This window comes from Scyliorhinus torazame, chromosome 15 (assembly GCF_047496885.1).
Source record: "Scyliorhinus torazame isolate Kashiwa2021f chromosome 15, sScyTor2.1, whole genome shotgun sequence".
Lineage (NCBI taxonomy): Eukaryota > Metazoa > Chordata > Chondrichthyes > Carcharhiniformes > Scyliorhinidae > Scyliorhinus > Scyliorhinus torazame.
This window is the reverse complement of record NC_092721.1, coordinates 1,479,101-1,493,992: the sequence shown is the minus strand read 5'-3', so window position 1 is coordinate 1,493,992 and position 14,892 is coordinate 1,479,101.

The following is a 14,892-nucleotide window of genomic DNA, read 5'->3' as shown; positions in this document are numbered from 1 at the left end:
TCTTTACTCACAGAGGGTTGGTATTGTGGTTTGTAACAAGTGTTAGGGTTTGTAACAAGTGTTAGGGTTGGGGTTTGCGTAAGGGTTAGGGTCATGGGTTTGTGTAAGGGTTAGGGGTTTGCAAAAAGTGTCAAAGTATATTTTTATATTTTTGTTGATTTTTAAAAAAATATATTTTTTTAATTTTTAAAATTTTTGTAGAATTGTTTTTAAATTTAAAATTTTTTTTTAGGATCTTTACTCACAGAGGGTTGGTATTGTGGTTTGTAACAAGTGTTAGGGTTTGTAACAAGTGTTAGGGTTTGCGTTAGGGTTAATGTCAGGGGTTTGCGTTAGGGTTAGGGGTTTGCAAAAAGTGTCAAAGTATATTTTTTTATTTTCGCTGATTTTTTAAAAAATATATTTTTTAAATTTTTATAATTTTTGTATCATTTTTTTTTAAATTTAAAATTTTTTTTTAGGATCTTTACTCACAGAGGGTTGGTATTGTGGTTTGTAACAAGTGTTAGGGTTTGTAACAAGTGTTAGGGTTGGGGTTTGCGTTAGGGTTAGGGTCAGGGGTTTGCGTTAGGGTTAGTGGTTTGCAAAAAGTGTCAAAGTGTATATTTTTATTTTTGTTGATTTTTAAAAAAATATATTTTTTTAATTTTTAAAATTTTTGTAGAATTTTTTTTAAATTTAAGATTTTTTTTTAGGATCTTTACTCACAGAGGGTTGGTATTGGGGGTTTGTAACAAGTGTCAAAAAATTCTTGCGGCTGTTGATGAAAGAGGGCTGCATTGCTGCCGCTAGGCGGCGAGCCCATAGGCTCGCAACATCTGCGCACGCAGTGCGCGCCGCAAAATATTTGCACATTTTAGGAGGCAATAGGTTGGGTTACGGTTAGGGTTAGGTGTTTGCAAAAAGTGTCAAAGTATATTTTTTTATTTTTGTTGATTTTTAAAAAAAAATTTTTTTTAATTTTTATAATTTTTGTATAATTTGTTTTTAAATTTAAAATTTTTTTTTGGATCTTTACTCACAGAGGGTTGGTATTGTGGTTTGTAACAAGTGTTAGGGTTTGTAACAAGTGTTAGGGTTGGGATTTACGTAAGGGTTAGGGTCATGGGTTTGTGTTAGGGTTAGGGGTTTGCAAAAAGTGCCAAATATATTTTTTTATTTTTGTTGATTTTTAAAAATATATATATTTTTAATTTTTATAATTTTTGTATAGTTTGTTTTTAAATTTAAAATTTTTTTTTGGATCTTTACTCACAGAGGGTTGGTATTGTGGTTTGTAACAAGTGTTAGGGTTTGTAACAAGTGTTAGGGTTGGGATTTGCGTAAGGGTTAGGGTCATGGGTTTGTGTTAGGGTTAGGGGTTTGCAAAAAGTGCCAAATATATTTTTTTATTTTTGTTGATTTTTAAAAATATATATTTTTTTAATTTTTATAATTTTTGTATAGTTTTTTTTTAAATTAAACATTTTTTTTTAGGATCTTTACTCACAGAGGGTTGGTATTGTGGTTTGTAACAAGTGTTAGGGTTTGTAACAAGTGTTAGGGTTGGGGTTTGCGTAAGGGTTAGGGTCATGAGTTTGCGTTAGGGTGAGCGGTTTGCAAAAAGTGTCAAAGTATATTTTTTTATTTTTGTTGATTTTTAAAAATATATTTTTTTTAAATTTTTATAATTTTTGTATAATTTTTTTTTAAATTAAACATTTGTTTTAGTATCTTTACTCACAGAGGGTTGGTATTGTGGTTTGTAACAAGTGTTAGGGTTTGTAACAAGTGTTAGGGTTGGGGTTTGCGTAAGGGTTAGGGTCATGGGTTTGTGTAAGGGTTAGGGGTTTGCAAAAAGTGTCAAAGTATATTTTTATATTTTTGTTGATTTTTAAAAAAATATATTTTTTTAATTTTTAAAATTTTTGTAGAACTTTTTTTAAATTTAAAATTTTTTTTAGGATCTTTACTCACAGAGGGTTGGTATTGTGGTTTGTAACAAGTGTTAGGGTTTGTAACAAGTGTTAGGGTTTGCGTTAGGGTCAGGGGTTTGCGTTAGGGTTAGGGGTTTGCAAAAAGTGTCAAAGTATATTTTTTTATTTTTGTTGATTTTTAAAAATATATATTTTTTTAATTTTTGTAATTTTTGTATAATTTTTTTTAAAATTAAACATTTTTTTTAGTATCTTTACTCACAGAGGGTTGGTATTGTGGTTTGTAACAAGTGTTAGGGTTTGTAACAAGTGTTAGGGTTGGGGTTTGCGTTAGGGTTAGGGTCAGGGGTTTGCGTTAGGGTTAGTGGTTTGCAAAAAGTGTCAAAGTGTATATTTTTATTTTTGTTGATTTTTAAAAATATATATTTTTTTAATTTTTATAATTTTTGTAGAATTTGTTTTTAAATTTAAAAATTTTTTTTGGATCTTTACTCACAGAGGGTTGGTATTGTGGTTTGTAATAAGTGTTAGGGTTGGGGTTTGCGTTAGGGTTATGGCCAGGGGTTTGCGTTAGGGTTAGTGGTTTGCAAAAAGTGTCAAAGTGTATATTTTTATTTTTGTTGATTTTTAAAAAAATATATTTTTTAAATTTTTATAATTTATGTATAATTTGTTTTTAAATTAAAATTTTTTTTTTGGAACTTTACTCATAGAGGGTTGGTATTGTGGTTTGTAGCAAGTGTTAGGGTTTGTAACAAGTGTTAGGGTTGGGATTTGCGTAAGGGTTAGGGTCATGGGTTTGTGTTAGGGTTAGGGGTTTGCAAAAAGTGCCAAATATATTTTTTTATTTATGTTGATTTTTAAAAATATATATTTTTTAAATTTTTATAATTTTTGTATAATTTTTTTTTAAATTAAACATTTTTTTTTAGGATCTTTACTTACAGAGGGTTGGTATTGTTGTTTGTAACAAGTCTTAGGGTTTGTAACAAGTGTTAGGGTTGGGGTTTGCGTAAGGGTTAGGGTCATGGGTTTGCGTTAGGGTTAGGGGTTTGAAAAAGTGTCAAAGTATATTTTTTTATTTTTGTTGATTTTTAAAAATATATATTTTTTTAATTTTTGTAATTTTTGTATAATTTTTTTTTAAATTAAACATTTTTTTTAGTATCTTTACTCACAGCGGGTTGGTATTGTGGTTTGTAACAAGTGTTAGGGTTGGGGTTTGCGTTAGGGTTAGGGTCAGGGCTTTGCGTTAGGGTTAGGGGTTTGCAAAAAGTGTCAAAGTATATCTTTATATTTTTGTTGATTTTTTAAAAAATATATTTTTTTAATTTTTAAAATTTTTGTAGAATTTTTTTAAAATTTAAGATTTTTTTTTAGGATCTTTACTCACAGAGGGTTGGTATTGTGGTTTGTAACAAGTGTTAGGGTTGGGGTTTGCGTAAGGGTTAGGGTCATGGTTTTGCGTTAGGGTTAGGGGTTTGCAAAAAGTGTCAAAGTGTATATTTTCATTTTTGTTGATTTTTAAAAAAATATATTTTTTTAATTTTTATAATTTTTGTATAATTTTTTTTAAATTTAAAATTTTTTTTTGATCTTTACTCACAGAGGGTTGGTATTGTGGTTTGTAACAAGTGTTAGGGTTTGTAACAAGTGTTAGGGTTGGGGTTTGTGTTAGGGTTAGGGTCAGGGGTTTGCGTTAGGGTTAGTGGTTTGCAAAAAGTGTCAAAGTGTATATTTTTATTTTTGTTGATTTTTAAAAAAATATATTTTTTTAATTTTTATAATTTTTGTATAATTTGTTTTTAAATTTAAAAATTTTTTTTGGATCTTTACTCACAGAGGGTTGGTATTGTGGTTTGTAACAAGTGTTAGGGTTGGGATTTGCGTAAGGGTTAGGGTCATGGGTTTGTGTTAGGGTCAGGGGTTTGCAAAAAGTGCCAAATATATTTTTTTATTTTTGTTGATTTTTAAAAATATATATTTTTTTAATTTTTATAATTTTTGTAATATTTTTTTTTAAATGAAACATTTTTTTTTAGGATCTTTACTCACAGAGGGTTGGTATTGTGGTTTGTAACAAGTGTTAGGGTTTGTAACAAGTGTTAGGGTTGGGGTTTGCGTAAGGGTTAGGGTCATGGGTTTGCGTTAGGGTTAGGGGTTTGCAAAAAGTGTCAAAGTATATTTTTTTATTTTTGTTGATTTTTAAAAATATATATTTTTTTTATTTTTATAATTTTTGTATAATTTTTTTTTAAATTAAACATTTTTTTTAGTATCTTTACTCACAGAGGGTTGGTATTGTGGTTTGTAACAAGTGTTAGGGTTTGCGTTAGGGTTAGGGTCAGGGGTTTGCGTTAGGGTTAGGGGTTTGCAAAAAGTGTCAAAGTATATTTTTTTATTTTTGTTGATTTTTTAAAAAATATATTTTTTTAATTTTTAAAATTTTTGTATAATTTTTTTTTAAATTAAAATTTTTTTTTTTAGGATCTTTACTCACAGAGGGTTGGTATTGGGGGTTTGTAACAAGTGTCAAAAAATTCTTGCGGCTGTCGATGAAAGACGGCAGCCTTGCTGCCGCTAGGCGGCGAGCCCATAGGCTCGCAACATCTGCGCACGTAGTGCGCGGCGCAAAATATTTGCACATTTTAGGATGCAATAAGTTGGGTTACGGTTAGGGTTTTGCAAAAAGTGTCAAAGTATATTTTTTTATTTTTGTTGATTTTTTAAAAAATATATTTTTTTAATTTTTAAAATTTTTGTATACTTTTTTTAAAATTAAAATTTTTTGGGGGGATCTTTACTCACAGAGGGTTGGTATTGTGGTTTGTAACAAGTGTTAGGGTTTGTAACAAATGTTAGGGTTTGCGTTAGGGTTAGGGTCAGGAGTTTGCGTTAGGGTTAGGGGTTTGCAAAAAGTGTCAAATATATTTTTTTATTTTTGTTGATTTTTAAAAATATATATTTATTTAATTTTTAAAATTTTTGGATAATTTTTTTTTTAATTAAAATTTTTTTTTATGATCTTTACTCACAGAGGGTTGGTATTGTGGTTTGTAACAAGTGTTAGGGTTTGTAACAAGTGTTAGGGTTGGGGTTTGCGTAAGGGTTAGGGTCATGGGTTTGCGTTAGGGTTAGGGGTTTGCAAAAAGTGTCAAATATATTTTTTTATTTTTGTTGATTTTTTAAAAAATATATTTTTTAAATTTTTGAAATTTTTGTATACTTTTTTAAAATTAAAATTTTTTTTTTAGGATCTTTACTCACAGAGGGTTGGTATTGTGGTTTGTAACAAGTGTTAGGGTTTGTAACAAGTGTTAGGGTTTGCGTTAGGGTTAGGGTCATGGGTTTGCGTTACGGTTAGGGGTTTGCAAAAAGTGTCAAATATATTTTTTTATTTTTGTTGATTTTTAAAAAAATATATTTTTAAAATTTTTAATATTTTTGTATAATTTTTTTTTTAATTAAAATTTTTTTTTTAGGATCTTTACTCACAGAGGGTTGGCATTGGGGGTTTGTAACAAGTGTCAAAAATTCTTGCGGCTGTTGATGAAAGAGGGCCGCCTTGCTGCCGCTAGGCGGTGAGCCCATAGGCTCGCAACATCTGCGCACGTAGTGCGCGCCGCAAAATATTTGCACATTTTAGGAGGCAATAAGTTGGGTTACGGTTAGGGTTAGGGGTTTGCAAAAAGTGTCAAAGTATATTTTTTTATTTTTGTTGATTTTTAAAAATATATATTTTTTTTATTTTTATAATTTTTGTATAATTTTTTTTTAAATTAAACATTTTTTTTAGTATCTTTACTCACAGAGGGTTGGTATTGTGGTTTGTAACAAGTGTTAGGGTTTGCGTTAGGGTTAGGGTCAGGGGTTTGCGTTAGGGTTAGGGGTTTGCAAAAAGTGTCAAAGTATATTTTTTTATTTTTGTTGATTTTTTAAAAAATATATTTTTTTAATTTTTAAAATTTTTGTATAATTTTTTTTTAAATTAAAATTTTTTTTTTTAGGATCTTTACTCACAGAGGGTTGGTATTGGGGGTTTGTAACAAGTGTCAAAAAATTCTTGCGGCTGTCGATGAAAGACGGCAGCCTTGCTGCCGCTAGGCGGCGAGCCCATAGGCTCGCAACATCTGCGCACGTAGTGCGCGGCGCAAAATATTTGCACATTTTAGGATGCAATAAGTTGGGTTACGGTTAGGGTTTTGCAAAAAGTGTCAAAGTATATTTTTTTATTTTTGTTGATTTTTTAAAAAATATATTTTTTTAATTTTTAAAATTTTTGTATACTTTTTTTAAAATTAAAATTTTTTGGGGGGATCTTTACTCACAGAGGGTTGGTATTGTGGTTTGTAACAAGTGTTAGGGTTTGTAACAAATGTTAGGGTTTGCGTTAGGGTTAGGGTCAGGAGTTTGCGTTAGGGTTAGGGGTTTGCAAAAAGTGTCAAATATATTTTTTTATTTTTGTTGATTTTTAAAAATATATATTTATTTAATTTTTAAAATTTTTGGATAATTTTTTTTTTAATTAAAATTTTTTTTTATGATCTTTACTCACAGAGGGTTGGTATTGTGGTTTGTAACAAGTGTTAGGGTTTGTAACAAGTGTTAGGGTTGGGGTTTGCGTAAGGGTTAGGGTCATGGGTTTGCGTTAGGGTTAGGGGTTTGCAAAAAGTGTCAAATATATTTTTTTATTTTTGTTGATTTTTTAAAAAATATATTTTTTAAATTTTTGAAATTTTTGTATACTTTTTTAAAATTAAAATTTTTTTTTTAGGATCTTTACTCACAGAGGGTTGGTATTGTGGTTTGTAACAAGTGTTAGGGTTTGTAACAAGTGTTAGGGTTTGCGTTAGGGTTAGGGTCATGGGTTTGCGTTACGGTTAGGGGTTTGCAAAAAGTGTCAAATATATTTTTTTATTTTTGTTGATTTTTAAAAAAATATATTTTTAAAATTTTTAATATTTTTGTATAATTTTTTTTTTAATTAAAATTTTTTTTTTAGGATCTTTACTCACAGAGGGTTGGCATTGGGGGTTTGTAACAAGTGTCAAAAATTCTTGCGGCTGTTGATGAAAGAGGGCCGCCTTGCTGCCGCTAGGCGGTGAGCCCATAGGCTCGCAACATCTGCGCACGTAGTGCGCGCCGCAAAATATTTGCACATTTTAGGAGGCAATAAGTTGGGTTACGGTTAGGGTTAGGGGTTTGCAAAAAGTGTCAAAGTATATTTTTTTATTTTTGTTGATTTTTAAAAATATATATTTTTTTTATTTTTATAATTTTTGTATAATTTTTTTTTAAATTAAACATTTTTTTTAGTATCTTTACTCACAGAGGGTTGGTATTGTGGTTTGTAACAAGTGTTAGGGTTTGCGTTAGGGTTAGGGTCAGGGGTTTGCGTTAGGGTTAGGGGTTTGCAAAAAGTGTCAAAGTATATTTTTTTATTTTTGTTGATTTTTTAAAAAATATATTTTTTTAATTTTTAAAATTTTTGTATAATTTTTTTTTAAATTAAAATTTTTTTTTTTAGGATCTTTACTCACAGAGGGTTGGTATTGGGGGTTTGTAACAAGTGTCAAAAAATTCTTGCGGCTGTCGATGAAAGACGGCAGCCTTGCTGCCGCTAGGCGGCGAGCCCATAGGCTCGCAACATCTGCGCACGTAGTGCGCGGCGCAAAATATTTGCACATTTTAGGATGCAATAAGTTGGGTTACGGTTAGGGTTTTGCAAAAAGTGTCAAAGTATATTTTTTTATTTTTGTTGATTTTTAAAAAAATATATTTTTTTAATTTTTAAAATTTTTGTATACTTTTTTTAAAATTAAAATTTTTTGGGGGGATCTTTACTCACAGAGGGTTGGTATTGTGGTTTGTAACAAGTGTTAGGGTTTGTAACAAATGTTAGGGTTTGCGTTAGGGTTAGGGTCAGGAGTTTGCGTTAGGGTTAGGGGTTTGCAAAAAGTGTCAAATATATTTTTTTATTTTTGTTGATTTTTAAAAATATATATTTATTTAATTTTTAAAATTTTTGGATAATTTTTTTTTTAATTAAAATTTTTTTTTATGATCTTTACTCACAGAGGGTTGGTATTGTGGTTTGTAACAAGTGTTAGGGTTTGTAACAAGTGTTAGGGTTGGGGTTTGCGTAAGGGTTAGGGTCATGGGTTTGCGTTAGGGTTAGGGGTTTGCAAAAAGTGCCAAATATATTTTTTTATTTTTGTTGATTTTTAAAAATATATATTTTTTAAATTTTTATAATTTTTGTATAATTTTTTTTTAAATTAAACATTTTTTTTTAGGATCTTTACTTACAGAGGGTTGGTATTGTGGTTTGTAACAAGTCTTAGGGTTTGTAACAAGTGTTAGGGTTGGGATTTACGTAAGGGTTAGGGTCATGGGTTTGTGTTAGGGTTAGGGGTTTGCAAAAAGTGCCAAATATATTTTTTTATTTTTGTTGATTTTTAAAAATATATATATTTTTAATTTTTATAATTTTTGTATAGTTTGTTTTTAAATTTAAAATTTTTTTTTGGATCTTTACTCACAGAGGGTTGGTATTGTGGTTTGTAACAAGTGTTAGGGTTTGTAACAAGTGTTAGGGTTGGGATTTGCGTAAGGGTTAGGGTCATGGGTTTGTGTTAGGGTTAGGGGTTTGCAAAAAGTGCCAAATATATTTTTTTATTTTTGTTGATTTTTAAAAATATATATTTTTTTAATTTTTATAATTTTTGTATAATTTTTTTTAAAATTAAACATTTTTTTTAGTATCTTTACTCACAGAGGGTTGGTATTGTGGTTTGTAACAAGTGTTAGGGTTTGTAACAAGTGTTAGGGTTGGGGTTTGCGTAAGGGTTAGGGTCATGGGTTTGTGTAAGGGTTAGGGGTTTGCAAAAAGTGTCAAAGTATATATTTTTATTTTTGTTGATTTTTTTAAAAATATATTTTTTTAATTTTTATAATTTTTGTATAATTTGTTTTTAAATTTAAAATTTTTTTTTGGATCTTTACTCACAGAGGGTTGGTATTGTGGTTTGTAACAAGTGTTAGGGTTTGTAACAAGTGTTAGGGTTGGGATTTGCGTAAGGGTTAGGGTCATGGGTTTGTGTTAGGGTTAGGGGTTTGCAAAAAGTGCCAAATATATTTTTTTATTTTTGTTGATTTTTAAAAATATATATTTTTTTAATTTTTATAATTTTTGTATAGTTTTTTTTTAAATTAAACATTTTTTTTTAGGATCTTTACTCACAGAGGGTTGGTATTGTGGTTTGTAACAAGTGTTAGGGTTTGTAACAAGTGTTAGGGTTGGGATTTGCGTAAGGGTTAGGGTCATGGGTTTGCGTTAGGGTGAGCGGTTTGCAAAAAGTATCAAAGTATATTTTTTTATTTTTGTTGATTTTTAAAAATATATTTTTTTTAAATTTTTATAATTTTTGTATAATTTTTTTTTAAATTAAACATTTGTTTTAGTATCTTTACTCACAGAGGGTTGGTATTGTGGTTTGTAACAAGTGTTAGGGTTTGTAACAAGTGTTAGGGTTGGGGTTTGCGTAAGGGTTAGGGTCATGGGTTTGTGTAAGGGTTAGGGGTTTGCAAAAAGTGTCAAAGTATATTTTTATATTTTTGTTGATTTTTAAAAAAATATATTTTTTTAATTTTTAAAATTTTTGTAGAATTTTTTTTAAATTTAAAATTTTTTTTTAGGATCTTTACTCACAGAGGGTTGGTATTGTGGTTTGTAACAAGTGTTAGGGTTTGTAACAAGTGTTAGGGTTTGCGTTAGGGTTAATGTCAGGGGTTTGCGTTAGGGTTAGGGGTTTGCAAAAAGTGTCAAAGTATATTTTTTTATTTTCGCTGATTTTTTTAAAAATATATTTTTAAAATTTTTATAATTTTTGTATCATTTTTTTTTAAATTTAAAATTTTTTTTTAGGATCTTTACTCACAGAGGGTTGGTATTGTGGTTTGTAACAAGTGTTAGGGTTTGTAACAAGTGTTAGGGTTGGGGTTTGCGTTAGGGTTAGGGTCAGGGGTTTGCGTTAGGGTTAGTGGTTTGCAAAAAGTGTCAAAGTGTATATTTTTATTTTTGTTGATTTTTAAAAAAATATATTTTTTTAATTTTTAAAATTTTTGTAGAATTTTTTTTAAATTTAAGATTTTTTTTTAGGATCTTTACTCACAGAGGGTTGGTATTGGGGGTTTGTAACAAGTGTCAAAAAATTCTTGCGGCTGTTGATGAAAGAGGGCTGCATTGCTGCCGCTAGGCGGCGAGCCCATAGGCTCGCAACATCTGCGCACGCAGTGCGCGCCGCAAAATATTTGCACATTTTAGGAGGCAATAGGTTGGGTTACGGTTAGGGTTAGGTGTTTGCAAAAAGTGTCAAAGTATATTTTTTTATTTTTGTTGATTTTTAAAAAAATATTTTTTTTTAATTTTTATAATTTTTGTATAATTTGTTTTTAAATTTAAAATTTTTTTTTGGATCTTTACTCACAGAGGGTTGGTATTGTGGTTTGTAACAAGTGTTAGGGTTTGTAACAAGTGTTAGGGTTGGGATTTACGTAAGGGTTAGGGTCATGGGTTTGTGTTAGGGTTAGGGGTTTGCAAAAAGTGCCAAATATATTTTTTTATTTTTGTTGATTTTTAAAAATATATATATTTTTAATTTTTATAATTTTTGTATAGTTTGTTTTTAAATTTAAAATTTTTTTTTGGATCTTTACTCACAGAGGGTTGGTATTGTGGTTTGTAACAAGTGTTAGGGTTTGTAACAAGTGTTAGGGTTGGGATTTGCGTAAGGGTTAGGGTCATGGGTTTGTGTTAGGGTTAGGGGTTTGCAAAAAGTGCCAAATATATTTTTTTATTTTTGTTGATTTTTAAAAATATATATTTTTTTAATTTTTATAATTTTTGTATAGTTTTTTTTTAAATTAAACATTTGTTTTAGTATCTTTACTCACAGAGGGTTGGTATTGTGGTTTGTAACAAGTGTTAGGGTTTGTAACAAGTGTTAGGGTTGGGGTTTGCGTAAGGGTTAGGGTCATGGGTTTGTGTAAGGGTTAGGGGTTTGCAAAAAGTGTCAAAGTATATTTTTATATTTTTGTTGATTTTTAAAAAAATATATTTTTTTAATTTTTAAAATTTTTGTAGAACTTTTTTTAAATTTAAAATTTTTTTTAGGATCTTTACTCACAGAGGGTTGGTATTGTGGTTTGTAACAAGTGTTAGGGTTTGTAACAAGTGTTAGGGTTTGCGTTAGGGTCAGGGGTTTGCGTTAGGGTTAGGGGTTTGCAAAAAGTGTCAAAGTATATTTTTTTATTTTTGTTGATTTTTAAAAATATATATTTTTTTAATTTTTGTAATTTTTGTATAATTTTTTTTAAAATTAAACATTTTTTTTAGTATCTTTACTCACAGAGGGTTGGTATTGTGGTTTGTAACAAGTGTTAGGGTTTGTAACAAGTGTTAGGGTTGGGGTTTGCGTTAGGGTTAGGGTCAGGGGTTTGCGTTAGGGTTAGTGGTTTGCAAAAAGTGTCAAAGTGTATATTTTTATTTTTGTTGATTTTTAAAAATATATATTTTTTTAATTTTTATAATTTTTGTAGAATTTGTTTTTAAATTTAAAAATTTTTTTTGGATCTTTACTCACAGAGGGTTGGTATTGTGGTTTGTAATAAGTGTTAGGGTTGGGGTTTGCGTTAGGGTTATGGCCAGGGGTTTGCGTTAGGGTTAGTGGTTTGCAAAAAGTGTCAAAGTGTATATTTTTATTTTTGTTGATTTTTTAAAAAATATATTTTTAAAATTTTTATAATTTATGTATAATTTGTTTTTAAATTAAAATTTTTTTTTTGGAACTTTACTCATAGAGGGTTGGTATTGTGGTTTGTAGCAAGTGTTAGGGTTTGTAACAAGTGTTAGGGTTGGGATTTGCGTAAGGGTTAGGGTCATGGGTTTGTGTTAGGGTTAGGGGTTTGCAAAAAGTGCCAAATATATTTTTTTATTTATGTTGATTTTTAAAAATATATATTTTTTAAATTTTTATAATTTTTGTATCATTTTTTTTTAAATTAAACATTTTTTTTTAGGATCTTTACTTACAGAGGGTTGGTATTGTGGTTTGTAACAAGTCTTAGGGTTTGTAACAAGTGTTAGGGTTGGGGTTTGCGTAAGGGTTAGGGTCATGGGTTTGCGTTAGGGTTAGGGGTTTGAAAAAGTGTCAAAGTATATTTTTTTATTTTTGTTGATTTTTAAAAATATATATTTTTTTAATTTTTGTAATTTTTGTATAATTTTTTTTTAAATTAAACATTTTTTTTAGTATCTTTACTCACAGAGGGTTGGTATTGTGGTTTGTAACAAGTGTTAGGGTTGGGGTTTGCGTTAGGGTTAGGGTCAGGGCTTTGCGTTAGGGTTAGGGGTTTGCAAAAAGTGTCAAAGTATATCTTTATATTTTTGTTGATTTTTAAAAAAATATATTTTTTTAATTTTTAAAATTTTTGTAGAATTTTTTTAAAATTTAAGATTTTTTTTTAGGATCTTTACTCACAGAGGGTTGGTATTGTGGTTTGTAACAAGTGTTAGGGTTGGGGTTTGCGTAAGGGTTAGGGTCATGGTTTTGCGTTAGGGTTAGGGGTTTGCAAAAAGTGTCAAAGTGTATATTTTCATTTTTGTTGATTTTTAAAAAAATATATTTTTTTAATTTTTATAATTTTTGTATAATTTTTTTTAAATTTAAAATTTTTTTTTGATCTTTACTCACAGAGGGTTGGTATTGTGGTTTGTAACAAGTGTTAGGGTTTGTAACAAGTGTTAGGGTTGGGGTTTGTGTTAGTGTTAGGGTCAGGGGTTTGCGTTAGGGTTAGTGGTTTGCAAAAAGTGTCAAAGTGTATATTTTTATTTTTGTTGATTTTTAAAAAAATATATTTTTTTAATTTTTATAATTTTTGTATAATTTGTTTTTAAATTTAAAAATTTTTTTTGGATCTTTACTCACAGAGGGTTGGTATTGTGGTTTGTAACAAGTGTTAGGGTTGGGATTTGCGTAAGGGTTAGGGTCATGGGTTTGTGTTAGGGTTAGGGGTTTGCAAAAAGTGCCAAATATATTTTTTTATTTTTGTTGATTTTTAAAAATATATATTTTTTTAATTTTTATAATTTTTGTAATATTTTTTTTTAAATGAAACATTTTTTTTTAGGATCTTTACTCACAGAGGGTTGGTATTGTGGTTTGTAACAAGTGTTAGGGTTTGTAACAAGTGTTAGGGTTGGGGTTTGCGTAAGGGTTAGGGTCATGGGTTTGCGTTAGGGTTAGGGGTTTGCAAAAAGTGTCAAAGTATATTTTTTTATTTGTGTTGATTTTTAAAAATATATATTTTTTTTATTTTTATAATTTTTGTATAATTTTTTTTTAAATTAAACATTTTTTTTAGTATCTTTACTCACAGAGGGTTGGTATTGTGGTTTGTAACAAGTGTTAGGGTTTGCGTTAGGGTTAGGGTCAGGGGTTTGCGTTAGGGTTAGGGGTTTGCAAAAAGTGTCAAAGTATATTTTTTTATTTTTGTTGATTTTTTAAAAAATATATTTTTTTAATTTTTAAAATTTTTGTATAATTTTTTTTTAAATTAAAATTTTTTTTTTTAGGATCTTTACTCACAGAGGGTTGGTATTGGGGGTTTGTAACAAGTGTCAAAAAATTCTTGCGGCTGTCGATGAAAGACGGCAGCCTTGCTGCCGCTAGGCGGCGAGCCCATAGGCTCGCAACATCTGCGCACGTAGTGCGCGGCGCAAAATATTTGCACATTTTAGGATGCAATAAGTTGGGTTACGGTTAGGGTTTTGCAAAAAGTGTCAAAGTATATTTTTTTATTTTTGTTGATTTTTTAAAAAATATATTTTTTTAATTTTTAAAATTTTTGTATACTTTTTTTAAAATTAAAATTTTTTGGGGGGATCTTTACTCACAGAGGGTTGGTATTGTGGTTTGTAACAAGTGTTAGGGTTTGTAACAAATGTTAGGGTTTGCGTTAGGGTTAGGGTCAGGAGTTTGCGTTAGGGTTAGGGGTTTGCAAAAAGTGTCAAATATATTTTTTTATTTTTGTTGATTTTTAAAAATATATATTTATTTAATTTTTAAAATTTTTGGATAATTTTTTTTTTAATTAAAATTTTTTTTTATGATCTTTACTCACAGAGGGTTGGTATTGTGGTTTGTAACAAGTGTTAGGGTTTGTAACAAGTGTTAGGGTTGGGGTTTGCGTAAGGGTTAGGGTCATGGGTTTGCGTTAGGGTTAGGGGTTTGCAAAAAGTGTCAAATATATTTTTTTATTTTTGTTGATTTTTTAAAAAATATATTTTTTAAATTTTTGAAATTTTTGTATACTTTTTTAAAATTAAAATTTTTTTTTTAGGATCTTTACTCACAGAGGGTTGGTATTGTGGTTTGTAACAAGTGTTAGGGTTTGTAACAAGTGTTAGGGTTTGCGTTAGGGTTAGGGTCATGGGTTTGCGTTACGGTTAGGGGTTTGCAAAAAGTGTCAAATATATTTTTTTATTTTTGTTGATTTTTAAAAAAATATATTTTTAAAATTTTTAATATTTTTGTATAATTTTTTTTTTAATTAAAATTTTTTTTTTAGGATCTTTACTCACAGAGGGTTGGTATTGGGGGTTTGTAACAAGTGTCAAAAATTCTTGCGGCTGTTGATGAAAGAGGGCCGCCTTGCTGCCGCTAGGCGGTGAGCCCATAGGCTCGCAACATCTGCGCACGTAGTGCGCGCCGCAAAATATTTGCACATTTTAGGAGGCAATAAGTTGGGTTACGGTTAGGGTTAGGGGTTTGCAAAAAGTGTCAAAGTATATTTTTTTATTTTTGTTGATTTTTAAAAATATATATTTTTTTTATTTTTATAATTTTTGTATAATTTTTTTTTAAATTAAACATTTTTTTTAGTATCTTTACTCACAGAGGGTTGGTATTGTGGT